Source organism: Alligator mississippiensis, chromosome 1, assembly GCF_030867095.1.
Source record: "Alligator mississippiensis isolate rAllMis1 chromosome 1, rAllMis1, whole genome shotgun sequence".
NCBI classification, from domain to species: Eukaryota; Metazoa; Chordata; order Crocodylia; family Alligatoridae; genus Alligator; species Alligator mississippiensis.
In genome coordinates this window covers 200,553,854-200,579,792 of record NC_081824.1, presented here as the reverse complement: position 1 = coordinate 200,579,792, position 25,939 = coordinate 200,553,854, and positions in this window count along the sequence as shown.

Below are 25,939 nucleotides of genomic sequence, written 5' to 3'. Positions count from 1 at the left end.
CCAAAGAGCCAAAGAGCTGGAAAGCTGGGCCACCCTGGGAGTTGAGTTAGCTGGGAAGCCAGCAAACCGATACACCAACAAGTCTTCCTGTCACTCAGCTAGGGACTGGGTCAGCCTGGGGAACTTGTTCTCCGGCCAACCTGCCGGTTTGAGTGGGCTGTGCTAAAAGGAATCAACACGATCCAGTGGAACATTTCACTTCCAACTTATTAGCATTTTCTAATGGGAAACCTTTCTTTCATAGTATAGCCAACTCCACCTTATCAAATCAAAGGGGACACTAGCATTTACTCTGAAACTAGAAAATATTAAATTCTTCCTACACTAGCTTCAGAAAAAGCTATTTCTACTTATACCTATCTCTCCTACCCCAGGAACTTTCTATATGGTCTCAAAGAATCAAAAACTGGTAACCCTGGAAAACCCATCATATCTAACTATGGTACCTTTACTGAAGATCCATTAGGATTCATAGAAACTGTCCTCAAGCCACTTGTCATTCAAAGGGCAGGTTTTCTACAAGACACTACAAACTTCTCAACAGAATCAAGAATAGCAGCCACCTCCCTGAGAAGGCATACTTGCAACCATGACTGTCACCAACCTGTACATTAACATCCCCCACCATAAAAGCACAATTGCTTGCCTGAAATATGTAAAGTAACATAGTGTACACTCAGGCTCCCTCTGCACTTACAGGGAAAGGTGCCATAGGATCTAATACATGATCCACACAATCATGCCTCCTGCACAGCAGGAGGCATGACTGTGGGATCTCACATTACATCCCATTGCCCCTTATTGCCAGTGCAGGGGGATCCCACCCCCAGGCTCCCTGCACTGGCAAAAAGGAAGCTCTGATGGCCAAGACCCCCCTCAACTGGGAGGCTCCCAGCCATGGGAACACCCCATGGACCCCATGGCTGGGGGATCATGGCAGCCACAATGCCCCAGGCCCAGGAGTTGCAGCACCCCCTCCAGTTCTGGGTCCCAGCTGGGTCCCGGCACCCAGCATCCATAGCTATGGAACTCTGGGACCCTGTGCTGCCATGACCCAGATACTGAGGCTGAGAGTCTCCTTAGTTGCAGGACTCTCAGTCCCAGTTAGGCATGGTACATGCCTGCTGATGGGGCTCCCAGCCACAGGGGAGACCCTGCTACACATGCTAATTAAAGTTGGATAGCAGCCAGCTATAAAGTAAGCACACATTTTCAAAGTCTAACTTTATAGCTGGTTGGAACTTTTGATGGCATGATAGCTACTTTGCATGTGTAGGTGGTCTTAATGTAATTGGACAATTAACCAGTTAATTGTTTAATACCGGTAATGTGTATAGGGGGCCTCAGTCATGTAACAACATGTTGCAAAAACCATCCACTTCATCTTCACCCATAACAAATAACTCGACTTTCAACAATCAACACTCCCTCCCAACCATGAGAACAGTTATGGGCAAAAAGATGGCCCCTCAGGAAGCCAAATTCTTCATGAGCCACCTAGGAATTCCTAGAAAACTGAATCATCAAACCTGCACTATATCTGCATCACATAGATGATATTTTCATCATCTGGACTGAACACCAGGACTCTCTTATTTGAGCTCCAACACAGGTTTAACAACTATCACTGCTCAATCAAACTTTCTCTGGAATACACCTACAATAACATAAAATTTCTGGACACCACAATCCACATCTGGGGTGGCATCCTTCCAACCACCACATACAGATTATCCACAGACCACCATACTTACATCCACAAAACTAGCAATCATCCCAAGCACACCAAAAAAAGCTGTAATCTACAGTGAGGCCTTTAGATACCACCGTACCTGCTCTGAAGAAAACACTTGTGATGCCCATCTGGTTACTCTAAAGTCTGCCTTTATACAACAAGGACACTCCAGTAGATAAATGTACCATATCTTTGAAAGAACCACCCAACTATCTTGAAGTAACCTGCTACAGTATAAAATTAAACTCCCTTGTGACTGTACACCCCTTCTGGTCACCTACCACCCCACACTGGAACCAGTTAGAAAAATCATTAAACAACTACAGCCTATAATCAATGGTCAGACCTTGAGAGAGAGTTTCCTAGCTCCTCCACTCCTGGCTTTCAAACAACCCCTGAACCTTGCCCAGCTCATCAGAAGCAAACTCTTCGCTGCTCAAAAGACATCAAATGGGACACCGCCTTGCCTAAGCAATGCTTAATTTATGAACACATTTCCACTGCTACAACAATCAACCCCCCTCCCCTGCCAAACAGGCCCATCAGAATCTATGGATCCTACACATACCTTTCCCAAAATGTAATACATCTGATCCACTGCACCAAGTGTCTTAATGGTGTATGAGTCTAAACAGCAACTACACACCAGAATAAACTCTAACAGAAAAAAATAATGGACAAGACACACACACCACGTCAGCAAGAGCACATTTTTTCACAAAACAACCACTCCTTTTCTGACCTTGTGATCCTTGTGCTCAAGGAAAATCCACCAACCACCCTTAAAAGGTGAGTTTGGGAACAAAAATTCATAAGTTGGTTGGATACTATGGGCACCTATAAACATGACGGACCTCTGCTCGGATGCGTGCTAATTAGCATGCATCATAGCAGACTCAATTAATCAAATACGCTGCAGGTCTGCTGAAGTGTGCTAATTAGCAGACTCCAGCAGCATCTGCATTATGTGTATTCACCTTCCCCATGTTTCAACATGGTGGCAGGGGTGCTTTCACTAAAGCTTGTTGAACAGCTTTAGTTAAAGTATCCCTACTGCCATTTTGAAGTATGGGATGCTGAATACACGTGATACTGCAGGTGCTTTAGTTAGAGAATCTCTGAGAGCTGCTGTAATTAAAATGCCCTCCTTTCCCCCTCCCCCCTGGAGTATGTGTATAGACACCCTAGGAACTGAGGACTGAATATCAATATTCATTTTATGACACACTATAATCTTCCTGATTCCTGAAATTCTTCCTGCATAATACAGGTAATAATGACCTTCTGCCCTTTTGACAGGATTTGATCTCCCTAAGTAATCAAGCTTCTTTTCTTCTGCTCATTGTTTGTCTGCTCCCCTTGGCAATCTTTCCCGCTCCAATTTCACAGCTCTAACTACCGTTCTTAATCATCCCTGTGGCTGTGCATGCTTCCTTCCCAACCGAGACCTGAAGAAGAATGCTTTGCGCTTGAAAGCTTGTCTAACTTTACCCAACTAGACAGTTGGTCCAATAAAAGATATCACTGCCAAAAATCCTTTCCTTCAGAACTGACATACTGGTAGTGAAGTGCATCAACTCCTGTTCCTTCATATTTTATTTAGTTTTACCCCATCCCATGTTCCATAATAATAGCATAAAGTACTTAAGAATTCTGTTCTGTGTTGAAATAATGTCAAGGGTCTGATTTAAAACAAGAGCATTAAGAATTGTTTGCTATTTTAAGCTCACCTATTGAGCTTAGAAGAACTCAGTACCAATTTATTTCTGATCAGAAATATGACAAGTCAGCCTATTTTCCAATTCATGGAAGCCAGAATTACTTATTTTAAATATTTCTTTTTGTTACTTTAAAAAATGCAAATAAAGTCCAGCCCAGCTCCGAGGGAAGTATTTTTTGAAAGCCACAGCAGCACCAAGATGTTATTACGTGGAAAACAATGATGAATTCAGAGAGTATTACCACTTTTTTAAAAAAATAGAATAAAAATGTAAAAACCCTCTTGTGCTAACACTATCATAATATGTAGTGTTTTGGGTACTGCAGTAGATAACTATATCTTTACTATTACAGGTAAGGCTTCCTTACAATTCTCATCATTGTTTAGAAAAAGTCTGGGACTGGCAAAAATGTCCATAAATTAGTATGTAACCTTTTCTTTCATTTGCATTACTGTTCATACCATGTCGTTTTGTACAGTAGCTAAAACACCACACACAACTTTTGTGAAATTCAGTATCTTTTGTTCCAACCAGGTCCTAATACTCTGCCTGTGTACTGAATGCTTACAAGGCTCTTAACCTGGTAGGTAAAGGAGAATTAAATAGTTTACTCCTAAAATGTAATTTGCATGTACGGAATAACAGTAAGCATATGTAAGGAGAACGGTCTCTCTGTCCCAATGCTCTCCAACAGAAGAGAATTAAGCAGTTAAACATTTAGGAATATAAAAGTGAATTAAAGATTTAATCTTAATAGAAGGCTGATCTTACTATACAACTTGAACTGCAGTCTTATTATGAGTCCCTTATTGTTGATGGTAGTGGTGTAATGTAAGTGGTGGTGTCAAGTGTAGCTGATATACAAATAATTGGAAGGGCCTGTACCCAAAACAGCACTTTTACTCACAACATTTACAGCACTACTCAGCATGCTGGTGGTACATTCTTCTCCTTTTCCTGTCCGAAGCCAGTTGGTTGCTACTAGGGCTGTGTGAAATTTCACCAGCTGTTTCATTTTGACGCTGTTTTGACTCATTTTGAGCTCAAAACAGCAAAATAGAAACAAAACGAAGGGCTTCAAAACAGCCTCAAAACGAAAAGAGGGCAGTCAAAATGTTTCAAAAGTTCCGAAAGTTTTCAAGTTCTGAAGCTGAAGCTGGGCTTGCTTGCAGGGAAACGGAAAGTAAGGAGAGGGAGAGGGAAAATGGGGAAAGGACTGCTCTGATATTGACTGTGTAGGTGGCCAGCATGGGTGTGCGAAGCAGGCCCTATTCGATTTGGATTAGGATTCAGCCCGAATCAGGGACAGTGATTCGATTCTTTAATTCAGATCACTGTCCCTGATTCAATTTGGCCAAATCCAAATTGTCACAACCCAAAGTTGTGATTTTTGTTTTGTGTGTGCTTTGGCACCACTGAATTATTTCCCGCCAAATTGCAGCTTCTTTGCACGGTGGAGTTTTCCGCTGCAAAGGAGAACCCCGGGTGCAAAAGAAGTTCCCGCCGTTTTGTAGCTTTCTTTGCAGGGTGCATTTCTTTGTTGCAGCACAGAAGTGCTCGTTGCAAGGAGTTCCCGCCATTCGTATTCAAATTTGTGCCCCATCATTGGCTAGTTCTAAATTATTCACACGTGGCAGCTAGTGATTGGCTTGCTAGCCGTATAAAAAGCTTGTGTGGTTTCCGCCCAAGTTGGAGGACTCCACGAACACCAGGAGGAGGAGACTTCATGCTGTGTGAAGATCTCTAAGCGCTGCGGATCCTCACGGACCCAACGCATTTCAAGCAGGCAACAGACGTCTGATCAGCCTCTGGCCTCTCCCCGTCGCCGATAAATTCCTAGACATATCCCGTCCTGTATACTAAAGCCGGATCCACAGAGCCTAGCAAACTTCATGTGAGTGAGTGTGTTCAGAGCTCTTTACCGTACGTACTTTCTCCGGTTGGTGCGACGGGCTCGCGGTTTAGAGCCTCCAACCGGATGGGCTAGAAGAGTGTTCATGGGGAGGAACTCTAGTCTGCCTCTCTTCTTTTCTATCTGCAACTGTAACTCAAGCAAGTTTTCTGCCTGCACCGCGACCATCTTTGGGTGTAAGTAAACAATCTTTTCAATCAACCATTACGCCTCCGTAACTAATTCTAACTCGCGTGCGCTAAACCGCCCTGCGGTTCTCTCCAGCCCCGCGTGCCCGGGCTGCCGGCCACAGCCCGTGTGCAATGAAGATGGGCCCGGCTCACCCCCGGCTCGCACATGGCGACGGGAATGAGATCGGAATCGCCACCGCACATAGCAACAAAGGTGGGATCGGGGCGCGGCCCACACACAAATCTGAAGATTCACTGCTGATTCGGAGAATCAGCAATTTGGACATAGACACAGCTTTAAATGTTTTTTTCTATATACCTTGAGGTACCAGCATGGCTTGTGAATGTTGCAATGCTGGGGCACATGGAGCGTCCCACAGGACTGCAGGGGACCCTCCATGTGCTCGGCAGCAAACCTGAAAGTGGACCAGAAGTATATCTGGTCCACTTTCGGGTCCACCAGGGAGTGTGCAAGGCCCCCCCCCATGCCCAACCCCAGCTTGGCAATCAGCCATGGGGAGACCCAGGTGCCCCCACAGACCCAGGAGGCACCAGTCGCTATGCCAGAGGGGCATGGGGGGGGGCCCCCAGTGTGCTCCCCATCGGACCTAGGAAAATACTGGAAATGTTTCTGGGCCAGTTCCAGGTTTGCTGCTGAGTGCACTGGGGATCCTCCCATGCTTCTGCGGGGATCCCCCCACCCCCCCACTCCATCTGCCCCACCATCTCAGCATTCACGAGCCACCTGCTACCTAGAGGTATATAGAAAAGACATTTAAAGCTGTGTCTATGTCCGAATCACCAAATCTTTCTGAATCTCTCCAAATTGATTTGGAGGGTTCTGATTCAATTCGGAGAGATTAAAGGGTCCTCTGATTCAATATGAATTCAGAGATTTGGCCACTGAATCAGGCCAAATCTCTGTCAAATCAAATCGGGGACCAAAGCTTTGCATAGCCCTAGTGGCCAGTGACTGTGATCCTTCCCCGGAGTCCCTTCCAATCCCAGTGCTCTGGGGGAGGGATGGAAAAACATCATAAAAAGCAGCATTGTTTGAACTGAGCTGCTTCCTGCCTTGGGGTCAGTTACTGAACTGTGTCTTCCAGGAGCTCAGCAGCTTCAGGCAACAAAGGCTACCATTCATTTCCTACTTGCTAGCCTAGCAAGTGGGATTCATCAATACCTTTTGCTTTCTATACCTTTTATTTTAGTATTATGTTAATTGATTTCTTTCAATTTATTCCTCCCCCCAAAAAACTCTTTTTGTTTTTGCTAAACTATTTTGATTCTTTTCAGATCTGAGCTTTCTCTCACAGTGTGCATTTCATTCACTGTGCAGGGAAGCACAGCACATATTGCATATTATAATATAGAATTTATACAGGAACACATACATACATTTATATATTTTTATTTCACCTTGGACATCTGGAGTAGCCGGGGTGGAAATCATGCATAACTCTCCCTCACAGGGCACTGGTGCGGCCAGTCAGGCCATCAGTGGGCTCTCCTTCAAGCCAAGGTGACAGATGAGTGCCACATGGCAACAGAGATCATGGGGGCCATTGGGCAGGGTGAGCTCACCCGTGGGTTCATAGTCACCGACAATGGGGCCAATATAGTTATGGCAGTCCATGATGCCAACTTTGTTGTCATCCACTATGTGGCACACAGGCTGAACCTCATAGTCAGGGGCACCTTAGAGGGGGGCAGGGCTCCTGATGATGGCACCAGCAGCACCAGCAAGCTCATTTCCAAATGCAGGAAGGTGGCAGGCTACTTGCATCAGAGCATCAAGTGGGGCAAGATGCTGCAGGACAAACAGGCAGAGCTGAACATCCTGCAGCACAAAATCATGCAGGATTTTGAGACTCAGTGGAACTCCACATACCTGGTGGAGCAACAGAAGGCCATCCATGAGATGGCCTTGCTTGGAGAGATTGGGATCAGCAGCCCCCTTAACAGAGCTGAGTGGGATACCATCTCCCAGATCTTGCTTGTCCTCAAGCCCTTTCTCGAGGCCACCGAGACCCTCAGCACTGGATATGCCCTCCTTAGCCAGGTGATCTCCATATTGAGGGAACTTCAGAACCAAATGGAGAAGTTCTAGGGGATCAATGTTTCTAGCGTGCAGGCACTGGTGAGCTGGCTGAAGGAGGGCATCAGGAAATGGCTTGATCCCTTGTGGTCCAGTACAGTCCGCATACTGGCTGCTGTGTGTGACCTGAGTGTGAAGAGGAGTTTATGCAGCAGCCAAACCCTTAATCAGTGGACAGAGGTGCTGGTAAAGAGAGTCAGCGGGGCAGGATGGCAGAAGCGGGGGGACACCAAAGAGGGGGATCCACTGTCCTGTACCAGCATGCTATCCACCATCCACTCCCCTCCTCCACCCCAGGTGCTGCTCATGTGGGCCAAGGGCATGGCTTCCATGGTGGGGTCCAAAGGCACCAGACCCTACCATCAGGCATATAGTGCTCAGGCCTTGGTGGCTGCCTATCTCGCCAAGGACATGGAGCCGCTGCTGTTCGACCCCCTTGGCCTACTGGGCAAGCTGCAGCCAGATGTGGCCGGATGTGGACACAGTTGCCTGGGAACACCTGTCCTGTCCACCAACCAGTGTTCCAAGTGACAGGGTGTTCAGCATTGCTTAAGATGTTGTGACACCCCACTGCAGCTGCTTGGATCCTACTTTGGTAGAGCGGCTGGTGTTCCTCAAAGTGAACCTCCTGCTGCTGGGGCTCCCTAAGCTCCAGGTGTAGATGGGGTGAATACCACCCTCCTCACTCTGTCCACACCTATTTCCTTTTTTCATTTTTTTAAAACCACTTAATGACTCACTCTTAGAGCTGGAGGGGGTACTCACTACATCACCAGCCAGCCGGGGAAGAACATGTCCCTGTTGAGCTCCCATTCCAGGACAAACTGGAGGTATGGGATACAGGGAAGGAGGAGACCCCTAGTCCTGGGCACGACCACTAAAACTGCATGCTGCCAGGGTCGGGAGGCCTGGCAGGACTGCCGGCAGCATGGCAGCCCCAGGAAATGCCAGGACTGAGGATCTCCCTGGTGAAAGGCGGGTAGGAGATGCCATAACCTCTAGCCACCACACACGCATGCATACAGTCCTAGCTGGGGAAAGCCCAGGCCCATCATGTTTTTGACAGGCCTGAGGCTTGCTAGTTGCAGTGGAGTTGTGAGGCACCAGGTGAGCTCAGCTTAGCTGCCTGGGATGCCAGCTTTTGAGTTGAAAAAGCCTTTGTAAGGCTGAGGAAGCACCTGCAGTTGGTATGTGTGTGCTGTTCCTGGATGAAAGGAATAGTAAAGAAGCCAGAGGCTGGCATTCTGACACTCTACAATCTGCTGGACATCTGACTCTGCAGGTACCTCTCCACTTTTACCTGCTCTAGTACATTCCCCACCCCCACGTATTCCTCACCCCTTGATGCCTCCATTTCCATTTTCATTGACTGGCTTTCTTGCCTGCATTGCATGCCAGCCTCTGGCTTCTTTACTATTCCTTCCATCCAGGAATAGCACACATACCAATTGCAGGTGCTTCCTCAGCCTCACAACCTTAGCAACCCATAACCTTGCTAAGATATACTTCTCTAACTATTCAGTTGGTCTTCTAAAAAATATCAGATTGATCCAAAGAACCTTGTCTGCCAGTTTGCCAGTCTGCCTGGTCAGTTGACTGGAAGGAGGCAGGGCAGGGCAAGGCAGAACCCTGGGCACATGTAAGCCCCAGGGCTGGGGCTGGCAGGGAGACATCTTTGGCAGGTGCTGGAGAAGAAGCTCCTGCAGGAAAGGAAGGAAAGGCTCTGTGACAGTTAGGCTGCCTGAGATGCTGCTGGTGCTACTGTGCTGCTTACTTACCCGCTGTTATTTAAAGTAGTGGACCAGAATGAAGCTGTAGGGGAAGAAGAGACCTCATTGGGGAACACTGCTGTGTCATGTAGAGGCCCCAACACCAGTGAGTGCATGCCTTAACACACACACAAAGTCACACGTCATGAGTTTTGCTCATCAGCAGCTTGAGGTGCAGTTTCCCAGAAACCCCTGCAACTATCTCCTTGAAACCTGGCAAACTTCATGGCCTCAGCAGGGGCTACCATCCCTGCAGTTTTCACCCTGCTGTGCCTTAGCACACAGATGTGACATGAGTTTTCCTTGTCAGCAGCTTGAGGTGCAGTTTCCCAGAAACGCCTACACATATCTCCTTGAAACTTGGCAGGCTTTGTGGCCTCAGCAGGGGCTACTTCTCCTGCTGTTTTCATTGGAATCAGGCAAGAAATGACAAAGATATAGGCAGTTTTGTGATTCCCCATTATAGCCTATGGACAAAATGTCAAAACAATGTCGAATCAGTGAAAGTTTTGACTAAATGAAATGGAACAGTGTTTTGAAACTAAAGAAAACTTGAAATGAAACACTGTCTCATCAAAAGGGTGAAACGGAAGTCAAAATGAAATGGTGCTGTTTCATACAGGCCTAGTTGTTACCTAAAACAGCTTATACCTTGCCTTACCTTGAACTTACAGTGAAAGCCTAATATTGAGTATTGTTCCTTCAGCACTTACAACGTAATATGATATCTGGTATATCTGTAAGTATGATATACCAAAGTGTATCTTTATGACTGTTTGTTAGACAGCAAGGAGGTAAACTGACCAAAAAACTCCCTGCAGAAGCACCAGTTAAATATTTGGCATAGTAAAGATCTGGTGTGCCATTTTGTGTGTCAGTTCTTGAACTGAATGCAAAACCTATTGTTGAGGTAAACTGTTTAGTTGAGCTAGGCACTGGCTGCAACTATTCTGTTCTGTTCTCTGCAGCTTTCTATACCACTGTCATTACTGTCATTATCTGAAAAACCTCCAGTAATGTATTGTCACTTGTTACTATGTCCTCTCTCCCTTCCTTTCTTCAGGGAGAACATTTAGTGTAGATTCTTTTTAAACATCTGCTGTATTTAATTTTTTTATTAGTGAAGGCAGGCTGAAGAATACCTTGTACTTGGAATAGGTAACGGGGAGTTTTAGACAGTCATTAGTTTGTATAAAAACATGTTCTATATATAATCAGTGACCAGCCACCTGCAAAAATCCTGTATCCTACAAAGGTGAACTTTATACTTGGACAGCTTCAGTGTGTCTGAGGAATGGAGATGTCAATCGTAGTACTACCATGGCAACCATCAATCCTCCTAGATTATGGTGTATGCATGAGGGCCACTCAGATCTTCAATGCATATGCCTGGGCAGGAATTTTTGGAGGAGTGGAGGCTCCCCAGACCTTCCATCCTCCCTTTAGGCCACTGAGCCAGAATCCAAAGACCAGACTGAGTCCAGATGTTTGGTGCCTCCATGGCTATAGTTGTATAAGTGCCTGGGAATTGAACCTAGGTCTCTTGTGTGATAGACACAGATTCTATGACAGAACCACAGGGGACTCCCTGATCATAGTAATAACACTGGAGTTTTAAGTGATATGGTATATGAAGCCAGTTCACTGAGCACATAGAAGGTAAGGACACTCACTATCAATATCCTATGGGATGCCAGCAAAATAAGTAGAGGTACACTGTACTCAGAGTAGCCTGTGATGATCAGGACATGGATTGCAGCATTCTGCTCTACTTGGAGTTTACTAAGAACCTGGTGGCGTCATGCTTTTTAAACAAGGCAGTTATTTTTCAGGTTGGGATTCATTTCTGGCTGACAAAAATGAGTAGAACTTGTTTTTTGTGGACACTACTTTGTGACAGGTTAGCATAAACAAGGAATCCAGTAATCATAAACAGTTGACAGACTTGTTTAACTTTGACCTAACTTCAGCCAACAATGCAAATGCCTCAAAATGTTTTCCATCGACTAGTATAACCTCAATTTTGCTTAATTTCAACTTCAATCAGCTGTTCCCCTTCTGCTAACTGATCTTAGGAAAGCTCTGGGAAGTACCAGCTTGGAGAACCTGGCATAACGTGTTGTGCCTTACAGGTACAGATGGCTGCCAGCTGTGTATACTGGCATTTGTGCATGGAATAGAGAACAAAGTTCACCTTTTGGTTATACAGAAATGTTGAATAGGTCTGTAGAAAGACTGTGCAAGTGAAAGGCCTGGCCCCTTAGGGTTCTTCTCTTGAAGAAGGACTTCTTGCCCTGGACTCCTGTTATCTCCCTCAGGAGAGAGAACAGTACTGCCAATTTTGTGGAATGCTGCAGAGAATGAGAAAAGCTGCCCTGCCTTCATTAAAAGATGAAGACAGCTATCAGGGCTGGCCTGAAATAAGACTGCACAGGTTCTAGGTTTGTAGTTTGGGCTAGATGAGCTGGAAAATGGCTTTTAGTTTACCTATGAGGTGCTTAAGAACAGATAGCATTACACTCAGTGGGTGTTAGCCATCTATGGTCAATTCAGAGCATGTTTGTTCATTTTTCTATTTAAAAGTGAAAAAGAAGATTCCCTCTCTTAGAGAAGATCTAACTATTTCTGTAGGGGGGAGGTCCCAAACATCCAACCAGGAGTCAGATACACAAGCTCTGAGACACCTGCAGGTATCCAATGCTTCATTTCATTTAAATGAACTGAAGGAACGGACAGGGGCTATTTGATGGATTCCAAAAGGAGCTGAATTCATCTGCCCTGAGAAGCCTTCCTAAACACATGGACAATCTTTTTGGGGAAGAAGGAAGATAGCTTCTTTCAGCAGTTTGTGCTGGATCTTGCTGTGGGCTGCAGGCAATCAGGTTTCAGAGAGTTCATTATTTTTTTTCTTTTGGGTATGTTTGCACAACTTCTTGTAAAACCAGAGACAAATGCCTACTTAACTTGTTGTATCACATTAGCATTGTCAGAATTCTTTGTTTCAGATGATCCTTTCAGCCATCGCTTACTGTAAGAGCTGGTAAGTCAGTCCTTTTCTTGAAACACCAAACAATTAATTAGACATTGGTTCTCAACCTTGTTAGGCTCAAGGCACCCCTTGTTAGTTTCAAGGCATCCCTCAGAAAATGCCAGTTCTTAGCTTTCACTCATTTCTTGATTATGGAAAATTAATAGAGTGAATCTTATGTTGTAAAGAACTCAGAAAGACCACAACAGGTCAGAAATGTTTTTGACACTATGGATTTCTATTTGAAATCTCTGGATTTATCTTGTGAATCACGTGTATGTGTTTGCACATGTTAACAATGCTAATATTGTGTAGCAAATTGTAGCATCCTTAAAGGGATTTCATGAAAACCCTGATCTCATGAATCACTGAATTAAAGTAAACATATCTTTCCCCTCCCTGTTCTTCTTGTGCTTTCTCACTCTTTTTGTCACTGCAGACCTCCAGCCTAGAACCTTTTTATTTCTCCTCCTGAGATATCCCAATGGACAGGGTGATAAAAATATATGTATTTTCTTTTGAGTTAGCTCTGAATAATAGCATTGCTCCTGGCATTCTCTTTCAGAGATACAAAGCAGAACAAATGGAGAAGAAAAATTTACTACATGCACCGCCCCTCCCCCCCCTGCCCCCCCCCCCACACACACACTTTCATATATGAAAAGGAATAAGCCATCATGGCTTCTTATAGGGCCATGGGCAGTGACAGCAAGAGGGGGAATTTACTATCTCCCTTCCTGAATAAATGAAGGGCAGGTTTTGAAAGAGGAAAGGAATAGTGAGAAAATGTAATATGTAAACCTGAAGAAATGCACTGTGTACCTGAAGGATTGTTTAACATTTCTGCCAGGTATACTATTGGTCCAATAAAAGCTGTCACCAAAAAAACCTGACAGTGGTGGACAGAGGAGATAATTTAGTAGGTTGAAAGGGTGAACTGCAGGACTGAGTAGTCTTTTGTTGGCTGCCAAAATCCTACTCAGTCCTGGCAGCATTAGTATATTAGATGTGCATAAGTGATTTGATACAATTGTTCAATTTAAGTATGGTGGTTCAGAGAGTAAAGAGTTACTGAAGCTGAGCATCCCAGTAACTCCTCAAATAGGGAAACATTCACCAAGATCTTTAAAGATGCCCATCATTGTTCCAGTACTTCCAGTATTTCTGTTCACAAGTGGGGCTCCCAGTGGGATATGTCATGTTAATTATAGTTCCCAGTAGGAGGATGGTGAAATCCAGGACTGGCTGAATCAGCTTTCCAGTTAGAAAACACTGGCAGTCAGACTATTTCTAAGTTGCTGTAAAATAAGTTCTACATGTTTTTTGTAATGTTAATTCAAAAGCTCAACCTGAGATTTGTAAAAACTTTACCTACCCAAAATTTGTTTTCAAGAATGCTATAGCATAAATGGTACACAGAATCATAGAAACTGAGGATTGGAAGGAACCTCAGGAGGACATCTAGTCCAACCCCTGCTCAAAGCAGGACTAGCCCCAACTACATCATCCCAGCCAGGGCTTTGTCTAACTGGGTCTTAAAAACCTCCAACCAAACCTAGAGATTCCAGAACCTCTCTAGGTGACCCGTTCCAGTACTTCACAACCCTTCTAGTGAGAAAATTTGTCCTAATATCCAACCTAAATCTCCCTTGCTACGACTTGAGACCATTGCTCCTTGTTCTGTCACCCGTCACCACTGAGAATGTGGAATATACCATATTTTAACTAACAATTTATCAGCTTTCCTTTTGCCCCTTCCTCACTTTTTATTACGTTTGAGAATTTTAAGAAACTTGTTATTCTTTATAATAATCTAACCAGGTAATGCCAACATGCTTGGTGGCTGATTAGTTCTTAAAGTCTTAGTGCTTTAATACATGAATCTCCCAGCTATCAGGCATATGTGGCATGAAGTGAAATCCTTAGTAAGTTGATTTCAGTTCAGACATTTAATTTTCTTACTTAGTTATCATTTTAGACAGGCCACCATGGCTGAAGCCCAAACAGAGGAGAGCTGAAGTGTGGTCTACACAAAGATTAATTTAATTAATTGAGAAGGGGGGTAAAGATTTTCTTTCCCACTATTGATCCTTTGCTGTGAGTTCTTATGATTTTTCTCATGAGACTTTTTAACCTTTCTTCTTTTGAGCCCTGAAATATTTTTTGAATTAAAAAATAAGCATTCATTTTTCCAAGATTTAATTCAAGCATATATGTTGTCATAGATTTAGATTGAGAATTCCCAAACTGGTCTTTTTAAAAGTGCTTTCCCCATGAAATGTAACCCACTGGCTTTTGTGCAAAACGTTTAACTATATATATGTGTGTGTGTGTGTGTGTGTGTGTGTGTGTGTGTGTACATGTGTACACATTCAGACATTCAGAGTTACAAGTGTTTTCATATCAGTGGTTTAGATTTGAACACATTTAAATTGGGGAAGAAAATTTGCTGCACCCCTCCCTCCCTTTTATGTGTGAGAAAGGATAGTTTATTGTGTTTATTTTTCCAGAGCATGGCCATGGCATCAAGAGGGAGTACCCCGTTCCTCCCTTGAGGAAATGAGGGGCAAGTTGTGAAAGAGGAAAGGAAGACTGGGAGAATTTAATATGTAAACATGAAGAAGTGCACTGTGTACCTGAAGGCTTGTTTAACATTTCTTCCAGCTATACAGTTGGTCCAATAAAAGCTGTCACCAAAAAACTTCTTGCTTCTGGAATATCTCCTGGACCATCACAGCTACAACACTCCAGCCGTACCACATGTCTAATATAAATATCATATGTAAGTCTCAATTCTAATCTTGGCTATATAACATTAATTTGGAATTGGAACATACGTCCCTGTAGAATGTAAGAGAGTGGAGAAAAAATAGGGTAGTATTAAAATTACTCCACCAAATTGCAGATTTTAATAGAGAATGGAATGCTTTTTAATGACTTTTAGAACCACTCTAAAGATGACTGTAGCAAAGACAAAATTCTTTATTAAAAGCCTATAAAAGATTATCATTATCTAATACATTCTGTATTCTTTTCTATAAGATCTATGCAATAAATTTGAATTTCTGTTATATCAGAATGGAAATGGATAATGCAGTCTCTAACACTCACGTCTTATAATGTAAGTGTCACTCTGAGGAAGAAGGTAGCTGGCAGCAGTTGTCAGCAGAATGCTAATTTTATTTCAAGGTATTATTTCCAAAACATGTAAAATGCCACACAGCAAGAAAGTATTTAAAATACTGCATGGAGAAAAAAGAGATAATAATCCAATTCCTTTGCATTGTTAAATCCATGTATGTATATACATTTATGTACAAAAATTCCTACCCAAATAATATACTAGTAAAATTCAAGACTATAAAACCTTTAAGTGGTTCAGGTGGAATTTTATAAGCTACAAAGGTGAGAAGCTCAAGTAGCAGGTGACGTCACCAATAGAGTCCATAAAGTGGTTTATAGCCTAGCTCATTATTACTCTCTTTCATTTTATTATTTGTAGCTCTACTTGGACCTGCCCTTTGGGGAGGTCAGTTCACACTCCTTAAGTCATATTAGAACCAAGAGATAAACTGGTCAATATCTTACTTTTAATTTCAAATATGAATAAGCTTCTTTCAGTTGCTCACAGGAACAGTTCAGCTGAAGACCTTTTAGAATGTATATAAAAAAATGGTTTTTGAGAGGTGGCCAAATGATTGCCTGTCTGCTCAAACTTTTAAAGAAAATTGGGCAAAGTGAAAAAGGCAAACGCTAATTTGACTTCGGTGGTTTTAATGGTGCCACAACCTGTTTCTTAGTCTAACTTATTCCTTATAGGCAAGAGAATAAAGTATCTTTGGTGGGAATGTGAAAGAGGCTACAAAGCCATTGATTTGGATACTTCTTTCATAAAGGTATCTAAGAAGAGAGATAACAGAAGAATAAAAATAGCAAGCTATCAAGGTGACTTGTTGAAACTGCAGAACCCTTGGTCTTCCACAGAAATAGATGAGAAGTAAAGTCTGTAATCCTTCCATAGATGGAGATCATCAAGGACACAGAACAAGGTAAAAGAGAAATGCACTCATTTGTTGTGAGCTGTCAGCAGAAGCGTGAGGCTGAAAAGTAGAGTTACAGCAATGAAGGTGTAAGTTCAAAAGGGGGTGAAAAGAGAGACTGATATAGTAAAAGAATCTATTTGTCAGCAGGCAGTGGTAATGGAAACAGCATGGAGTTTCTATGAATGAGGTGAGCAATGCCAATGAGAAAATAGAAGAGTTTTTTTCCTGTAAATGAAACAGCTAATGCTGAGAACTATCACCTCAGTAGTTTAATGACAGACACAAAAAAGATGGTACAACTCCTTCTATTTACAGAACACCTATTCTTCCTGCCAGAGTGTCAAAATGACTTTATCTACTAAGCGTACACCTCGTAGTTCAGCCAGTATTTGCATTAACAATAATCTTAGTAGGATACTTACGTTCCCAGTATGAAACTGGAGATAGGCCTGTTGCAAATCTCTGGGTTAGGGCCAGAGGGGAGAGCAACAAGTGTGATGTTGTGGTGGGTGCTTGCTATAGTCCACCAGTCAAGGAGGATGAGGTGGATGGGGTTTTCTTCAAACAGCTAGTGGAAGTTTCCTGACCACAGTTCCTGGTTCTCATGTGGGATTTCAATCACCCTGATATTTGCCGGGAAGGCAATACAGCAGTGCACAGGCAATCCAGAAAGTTTTTGAAGCGTGTCAGGGACAATTTTCTGGTGCAAGGGATAGAGAAGCCAAGTACAGGCTGTGCTCTGCTTAACCTGCTATTCACAAACAGGAAAGAAATAGTGGAGAATATAGAAGTGGATGGCAACTTGGGCAGCAATGACCACAAGATGATTGGGTTCAGGATCCTGAGGGAAGAAAGGAAGGAGAGCAGCAGAGTAAGGACCCTGGAGTTCAGAAAAGCAGACTTTGACTCACTCAGGGAACTGATGGGCAGGATCTCCTCGGAGGCCAGTCTGAGGGGGACTGTTCAGGTGAGCTGGTTGTGACTGAAAGAAACCTTACTGGGGGCACAGGAATTAACCATCCTAATGCACAAGAAGACTAGCAAGTATGGCAGAAGACTGGTGTGACTTAGCTAGGAACTCTTCAGTGAACTAAAACACAAAAAGGAAGTTTACAAAAAGTGGGACCTTGGACAAATTACTAGGGATGAGTATAAGACTATTGCTTGGAAATGCAGGGCTGAAATCAGGGGGTGCCTCCAGACGAGCGCACCCGTGCCTCTTGCCCCATCTCAAACCCTTTTGAGACAGGGCAAGAGGCACGTGTGGAAACAAAAAAATGTTCCCCATGCTGCAAACTTGCACTACGGGGAGAAAATTAAAGTTTAAAAAAATGGAGTTAAAAAAAGCAGGGCAGGGCACAGTCCTGGACCGTGCCCTGAGGCAACTGGAGGCTGGGTCCTCGACAGAGATGCTGTGGCTGCCAGAGCATCTCTGTGGTTGGCCCCTCAACCTGGTGCTGAAACAGTGTGCTTCAGCACCAGGGCTCCAGTGCCAGTAAGTAAGGGGTTGGGGGGGGCTGGAGGAGGGGGGAGGGAACTATGGGGGGAGGCCCTCAATCCCTGCCATGCCCAGCTCCATCCCTTGCCTGCACCCCAAGCTCCCCTGATCTCTGCTGTGCCCGGCCCCATTCCCTGCCTGCCCCCCTCAGCCTCCCAATCCCTGCCATGACCTGCCCCATCCCCTGCCTCCCCCCAAGCCCCGCCCGATCCCTGCCATACCAGGCCACATCCCCTGCCCACACAGCACAAGGCAGAGGGACAGCCCCAGGGGCCCCAGCCTGGGCCCTCCTGCCCTGTGCTGCCCAGCCCTTGCTTCTAGGGTAAATAGAGGCTTTTTTCAGGGTTTTTTTCCTTTTTGTTTCTTTTTTTTTTTTAAGTGATGGTGCCTGGGGTGGGGGGGCAACCATGGGGGTCTGGGGGTGCAAGTGGGGGATGGGGCCGGGCTGGGCAGTCATTGGGAGGTCTGGGGGGGTGGGGGGTGGGGCTTGGTGGGGCAGCCATCGGGGGGCTGCAGCAGCTGGTGGAGGATGGGGCCAGGTGGGCCTGCAATTGGGGGCCTGGGGTGGGGCATGTGGACCATGCAGGGTGGGGTGGTAGCCCCTGCGGGGGCCATTTGCCCCCATTGGGGGCTGTAATCCCTTTGCGGGGGACGTAGCCCCCTGGCTGAAGATCCGGGAGGAGCCAGACAGGGTTATTTTGCCCTAAGTGGCACAATTTGTTCCACAACAAAGTGCATGTCTGAGCATGTGCTCTGAGGCAAGAAGCCCCGGCTCAGATTTGCACCACTTCTATTTGAGCTGCTGCAAGCGCACATGCTTGCATGTGTGGATGTGCCCAGGAAGACCAAAGTACAGTTGGAGTTTAAGTTAGAAAGGGATGTGAAGGATAAGAAGGGTTCCTACGAGTATGTCAGCAACAAGACAAAGATCAGGGAAAGTGTGTGTCCCTTACTGAATGGTGGAGGCAACCTAGTAACAGATGATGTAGAAAAGGCTGAAGTACTCAATGCTTTCTTTCCCTTAGACTTCATAGGTGAGATCAGATCCCAGGCTACTGTACCTGACAGTAGGGGTATGCAAAATGGGCCATATTCCATTTGGGTTCAGATTTGGATTTGGCCCAAATTGGGGACTGTGATTCAATTCATTGATTCGGATCACTGTCCCTGATTCAATTCGGCTGAATATGAAGATTTGATGCTGATTCAGAGAATCAGCGATGTGGCCATAGACATAGCTTTAAATGTTTTTTCTACATACCTTGAGGTACCAGGTGCAGCTTGTGAACGCTGTGATAGTGGGGTGGATGGAGCATCCCACAGGAGCACTGGGGGGGGAGGGGCCCCACGTGCTCAGTGGTGAACCCAGAAGTGAACTAGAAGTACTTCTGGTCCACTTCTGGGTCCATTACCAAGTGCACAGTGGGGGGCCCCCGCATCCCTCAGGCTCAGTGATCAGCCTGGGGGGACCCCAGGTGCCCCCCCAGACCCAGAAGGCACAAGTCACCGAGCTGGGGGGCCATAGGGGACCCCGCAACGTGCTCCCTGGTGGACCAAGAAGTGAACCGGAAGTGCTTCTGGTCCATTTCCGTGTCTGCTGCCAAGCATGCTGGGGACCCCCATGGGATGCTCCACCCGCCTCACCATCTCAGCATTCATGAGCCACCTGGTACCTTGAGGTATGTAAAAAAAACATTTAAAGCTGTGTCTATGTTCAAATTGTCAAATTTTTCTGAATCTCTCCGAATCGATTCAGAGGGTTCCAATTTGATTCAGAGAGAATAAAGGGTCTCCTGATACAAGTTGGATTCACAGATTTGGCCACTGAATTGGGCTGAATCTCCATTGAATCAAATCAGTGACCGAAGTTTCGCACAGCCCCACCTGACAGCACAATTTGGGGAGGAGGTGAGCAGCCAACAGTGGCAAAAGAACAGGTTAGGGACTGTTTAGGAAAGCTCAACATATGTACATCCTTGGAGCTAGATGCTATGCATTCTGAGGTGCTGAGGGAGTTGGCCAATGTGATTGAGCTGCTGGACATTATCTTTAAAAACTTGTGGCCATTGGGAAAGGTCCCAGATGATTGGAAAAGGGCAAATATAGTGCCCATCTTTAAGAAAGGGAAGAATGAAGATCTGGGGAGCTACAGACTGGTCAGCTTCAACTCAGTCCCTGGAAAAATCATTGGACAGGTCCTCAAATAATCCATTTCTAAGCACTTGGAGGAGAAGAAGGTGATTAGGAACAGTCAGCTTGGATTTACCAAGGGCAAGTCATACCTGAACAACCTGATAGCCATTTATGATGAGATGACTGGCTCTGGGGTAGGGAGAACAGTGGATGTGATATACCATGACTTTAGCAAGGCTTTTGATACTGCCCCCCACAACTTTCAAGAAAAGGAAGTGTGGGTTGGATGAATGGACTGTAAGGTGGATATAAAACTGACAAGATCATCAGATTCAAAGGCTAGTAATCAATGGTTCAATGTCTAGTTGACAGCTGTTATCAAGTGGAATCCTCAAGGGGTCAGTCCTGGGACTGGTTTTGTTCAATATCTTCATCAATGACGTGAAAGAAGGGATGGAGTGCATCCTCAGCAAATTTGCAGATTACACCAAGCTAAGGGAAGTAGTAGATATGCTGGAAATTAGGGCTAGCATTCAGAGAGACTTTGGCAAATGGGAGAATTGGACCAAAAGTAATCTCCTGAGGTTCAATAAGGACTAGTGCAAAGTTCTGCACTTAGGATGGAACAATCCCATGCACTGATACAGTCTGGGGACTGACTGGCTAAGCAGCAGCTCTGCAGAAAAGGACCTGGGGGTTACAGTGGACAATAAGCTATAGATGAACCAACAGTGTTTCCTTGTTGCAAAAAAGGCTAATGGCATACTGGGCTTCATTGGTAGGTGCTTTCCAGAAGATTGATGGAAATGATTATTCCCCTCTGTTCAGCACTGGTGAGGCCATATTTGGAATACTCTGTCAAGTTTTGAGCCCCCCACTACAGAAAGGAAAAATAGGAGAAAGTCCAGCAAAGAGCAATGAAAATGGTTAGAGGGCTGAGGAACATGACTTCTGAGGAGAAGCTAAAGGAACTGGGTTGATTTAGTCTGGAGAACAGAAGACTGGGGTGGGGGGATTAAATAGCAGTCTTCAACTACCAGAAGGGTGATTATAAAGAAGATGAATCTAGACTTTTCTCTGTGGTGGCAGATGACAGAAAAAGGAGCAATGGTCTCACGTTGCAGCAAGGGAAGTTTAGGTTAGATATTAGGAAAAACTTTCTCATGGGGAGGGTAGTAAAGCACTGGAACAGGTTACCCAGAGAGGTTGTGGAACCTTTTAAAGACCCAGGTTCACAAACCTTGACTGGATTGATATATTTGGGGCCATTCTGCTTTGAGCAGGGGGTTGGACTAGACGACTTCCTGAGGTCCCTTCCAAACCTAATTTTCTATGCTTCTATGATATTTTTCTAAGACCATATTTTTTCCACAGAAGAAATAAAGGACTACTTGCAATACCCTGCCACATGGGCTGATACTACTTTCTCTGCCACCTTAGCAAAGAGAGAAAATTAGCCATACAGTAATTTTCATACCTATAAAATATGTGATTGCTTAATTAAAGGGGAAAAAAACCACTAGTAATTATAATGTCTAAGAGAAATAACAATATAATGCCCCTAAATTTGGTGCTGGTCCCTTAGCTTACATACAGACAATCCAAAAGGGGAATATGAGGGGGAATCAATCTAAATAACAAAGTTTTCTCTAAGCAACCTAGTTTGGATTGGGATCAAACAGTATTCATGGTCACCCTTTGTGGGGGGGGGAGGCGGGGGGCGCACAGGCAGCTTGTGTTGGACAAGGCCTGCAGGTGGGGCCGGTTCCTGCATGTCTCCCAGTGTGCTCTGCAGGCTCCCTGATGAGCACAGCCAGTGTGCTCTGCAGGCTTGACTGATGAGCACAGCCAAGCACCCGGGCCACCCTGATTGGCTGCCAGGTGTAGGCAAACATGCCCCCAGTTGCCCCCACATCACCTCAGAACCTTCCCCTGTGCCCTGCCCTGAAGCTTCCAGAAGAACCACAGAGCAAGTGCCTTCCCTTATGAATTGCATATGCCTCCATGTCCCAGCAGGCTCACACCCTGCCATGGCACCCCATCACTTGTGCCCAATCACAGAGACTCAAGAGCTGTGACATGTCCTCCTTGTTGATTTGTGCAACTCTCACTGGAGGCTGTGGGATGTCACACACACCCACGTGAACATGATACAACAGCTGGTAATCATGGGATGTGGCTTCCTGCCCCTAATCCAGAAGCTGGATTTCCCATATGGGGCCACCTACTGCACCTTGGACTGGGCCACTGACTTCCACGTGGCTGATGAGCACAAGGCTTCCCAAGACACCGTCAGTGTTGAGGTGCTCTGGCACTACCTCCAGACCATTGAGCACTGGTTCTAGGCCTGTACCATCAGCAGTGACTGGTGGGAGTAAATCATCCTGGACGCCTGAGGTGATGAACAGTGGGTCCAAACCTTCCCTATAATCTGAGCTACCTTCATGGACATAGTCACCCAGCTGGCCCCCCACATCATGCACCAGGAGGTCAGCATGTAGTCACCTCTCACCCCAGAAAAGTGGGTGGCCATCACTGATATGAAGCTGGCCACCCCCAGTGATCTCTGCTATATCATAACCAGTTTAATGTGGGCAAATCCACAACTGGAGAGACCATCTAAGAGGTGTGTGTGACCATCCAGAACATTCTGGCTAACTACTTCATCTGTCTTGTCAACTCGCAAGAGGTGTTCACCAGTTTCTACCGCATGGGCTTCCCCAACTGCATGAGGATGGCATCCATCTTCCCATCTTCTACCCATCCCAGGGTGTGTGGGCATTTATCAGCCACAAGGGCTATTTCTCCATTGTCCTGCTGGGTGTCATCAACCACCAGAGCTGCTTCACCCACATTGTTGCCCCCTGGGTGGGCAGGGCCCACGATGCCCATGTCTTCCACAATTCCCCACTCTCCAAGACAATGGAGAGCAGGTGCTATGCTCCTGGAGTCCACAGTTTTATCATCCCTCCCTTCATCATCAAGGATCTGTCTTATCCGCTCCTACCCCCGCTCATGAAGTCCTACACAGGGCAACTGGACCATCAAAAGAAACACTTCAACTACTTCCTGAGCAAATGTTGCATGACTGGAGTGTGGCTTTGGCCAGCTCAAGGTGCAATGGCAGGCTTTCAACATGCACCTCAAGGTATGGGAGGAGGAGAACCTGCTGTGCCTCATCATCACTGCATTCTACATAACATCTGTAAAACCAGGAGGGAGGTCTTCCACGAAGCATGGGCAGAGGAGGCATGATGCATGGACTAGTCATGGCAGGCCATGCATGCATGGCATGGGGATGCTGGAGAGCGGAACCCCCCACTGATGTTTGGGTTACTGGCCCCACACAGCAGCAGGGAGTCTGGGACCATGAAGCCCTGGCTGACTACCCTGCCATGCTTTGGGACTGGGAACGGTGCACAGATGAGTAGGGCTAGAGGGCTTTCAGTGCCTGTGTCCTGGCACTGGGCAATGGATCTCCTGGTTTGGGCTCCTCTGGCCCTGTGTTCTAGGCAGTGCTGCCCACAATCCTGGCTACATGGATGCTATTCCCCCTGCCTTTGTGCAAAGGAGCACACACTGGGATGTGGGGAAATATGGTGCAAGGACGAGACATACCTCAGTTTACAAAGTTGCAGGTGCTAAGGTTTTTTGTTTTTAATAAAGAAAACCTACTGAATGTTGTGCGCGCCTCAACCTGGTCCCATTTCCCATTGACACAAACCAGAAAACCTTTGGAGGGGGGCATGGGTGGGAGTGGAGGTGGGGGAGGCTTGTGAAAGGGGCAAAAACCCTGGAGGGCTGGTTAGGATGAGGAACAGGGGAGGGGTTGAGGCCAGGAAGAATGCTGTAGGGGCTAAACTCAACACAAATTTGGAGGGATGGCACAGGGAAGGGGGTTTTACACCTGGCACACTAATTCCCAGAGTGGGGAGTGAAAAAAAGGGACTTCTCTGTGTAGGAGCTGGACAGGTGGGTGATCCCGGACCCACTGTCCTCCTGGGACAGTTGTAGGATGGGGGCAGGAGCTGGCTGCAAGGCTAGCATGGGAGGAGGTTGCAGGTCAAGACCCCCAGCCCCTTGTCTTCTGTCCCCAGAGCCCAGTCTCTTTCTGAGGGGAACCTGACCCTGTAACCCTTGGCCACATTTGGGGCCCACCTCACATGGCAAGACCAAGCCTAGGGGCTGCTTATCCCCACAGTGGGACCCAGGCCAGGAGAGGGGCTGCAGGGAGTTGAACAGTTCCCACAGCCCGCCCACCTGGTAGATGGACGGGTTGGGCCAGGTGAGCTCCAGTGCCAGCTGAAGTCCCAGTGACAGCCTGCCTGGTGGGCGTGTGGCCTGAGCTGTCCCCCCAGTTCCAAGCACTCCTGCACCCTGCCAGGACTGGTCTGGAACTGCTTGGGGGTTCTGCATAAATGGGGTGACTGCCAAAGGCTGGGGGCATGGATCAGCTCTGGGAGGGGGGCGGTATCAGGGATGGTCCTGGCATCAGGGCCCAGACACCTCAGTCCCATTTCCTTTGCCCACCACCACCTACCCGAGTGGATCTCACCACGGGCCTTTCTGCTTCCCCGGACCATGGGTCACTGGCTCCCTTGAGCCTCCTCCTTTCCCAGGTCCACCTCCCAGTCTGGTAGCTCCCAGTCAGGGTGCAGTGTGGACCATTTCCCTCACCTGACATTGAGGGGTCCTCCCCATTGAACCCCTGTTCCTGTCACCCCTGGAAAGAGTCCCTGGGGGGGCAGGGGCATGGCATGCTTTCAGGAGTTGGGCAGCAGCCTCTCCCACCACCCCCAGCTCAGGGAGGCTATGGGCTGTTTGCAGGAGGCAGTACTGGTGCCAATCAGGAATGTCATATGTGGCCCCAAAGTGGTCCAGAACCCTGTCCAGAAACTCTCTCTCCTGGTTCTGGGGCTCTGCCAGCTCCGCAGTGATGTAGGCTGCCTCTTCAAAACTGCAGGTGACCATCTCAAACCCCCATTCCTGCACCTCAGCAGCCTGGGTGTCGGTATCCCCCAATCTGAGGATGTCCCCCTTCCATACTTGGAGTTTCTTCTTAGACTGCTTCCATAGCTCCTAATACCAGGAGCCAGCTGTGTGCACCCAGCACTCAGAGATGGTGAACAAGGTCTGCAGCATATTCTTCCAGCTGTTTAGCCCCCTGTCCATGAGCCAACATTTCATCCTCTGTGTGTTGTCCTCCCTCACACAGGTGGTGTTACTGCAGTTTAACAGGGCAGGGGAGACAGAGCTTTTGTGTGAATTTGCAACTTTTGCTGATAAAATAAGGTATAAGGGTAGGGGTCTGGGACCCTCTCAGAACTTGCCTGGGCTCTCATGTGGACATAGTAAGGTAGCTATGGTAAGTCCTCTGCCTTGACCCTTCCCCTGTCTGGGGCTGGGAGCCACCCCACTGCTCTCCATTTGGCACAAGAGAGACATTTCAGCACTGTGTCCATGCAGGAGTGGTACTTCACTCCTGACATTTCTCTGGTGAAAGTTGGCCAGGCCCAAAAGGGATGAGCTTTACCATTACCCCTGTGGGAAGAGCAGCCAATATGCCCTGTTCCTGCTGCAGGACATCCCCTGGGAGGTGTTCAACAGGCATGCAGGGGAAGCCCAGGTTACTATTCAATGTGAGAGTCCAGCTTGCATGCTACCTGTGGTTCTGCTTTGATGAGCTGACATCAGCAGATGAGTTTTGTGACTGGCACAATTATTAATGTAATGCTGAATCTGTGACCTGACCCAGAGGCAGGTTCTCCATACCCCGGTTACCTAAGAACCATCCTACTCTGCTCTGCTCTTGCCTTTCCAGAACCATTCTTC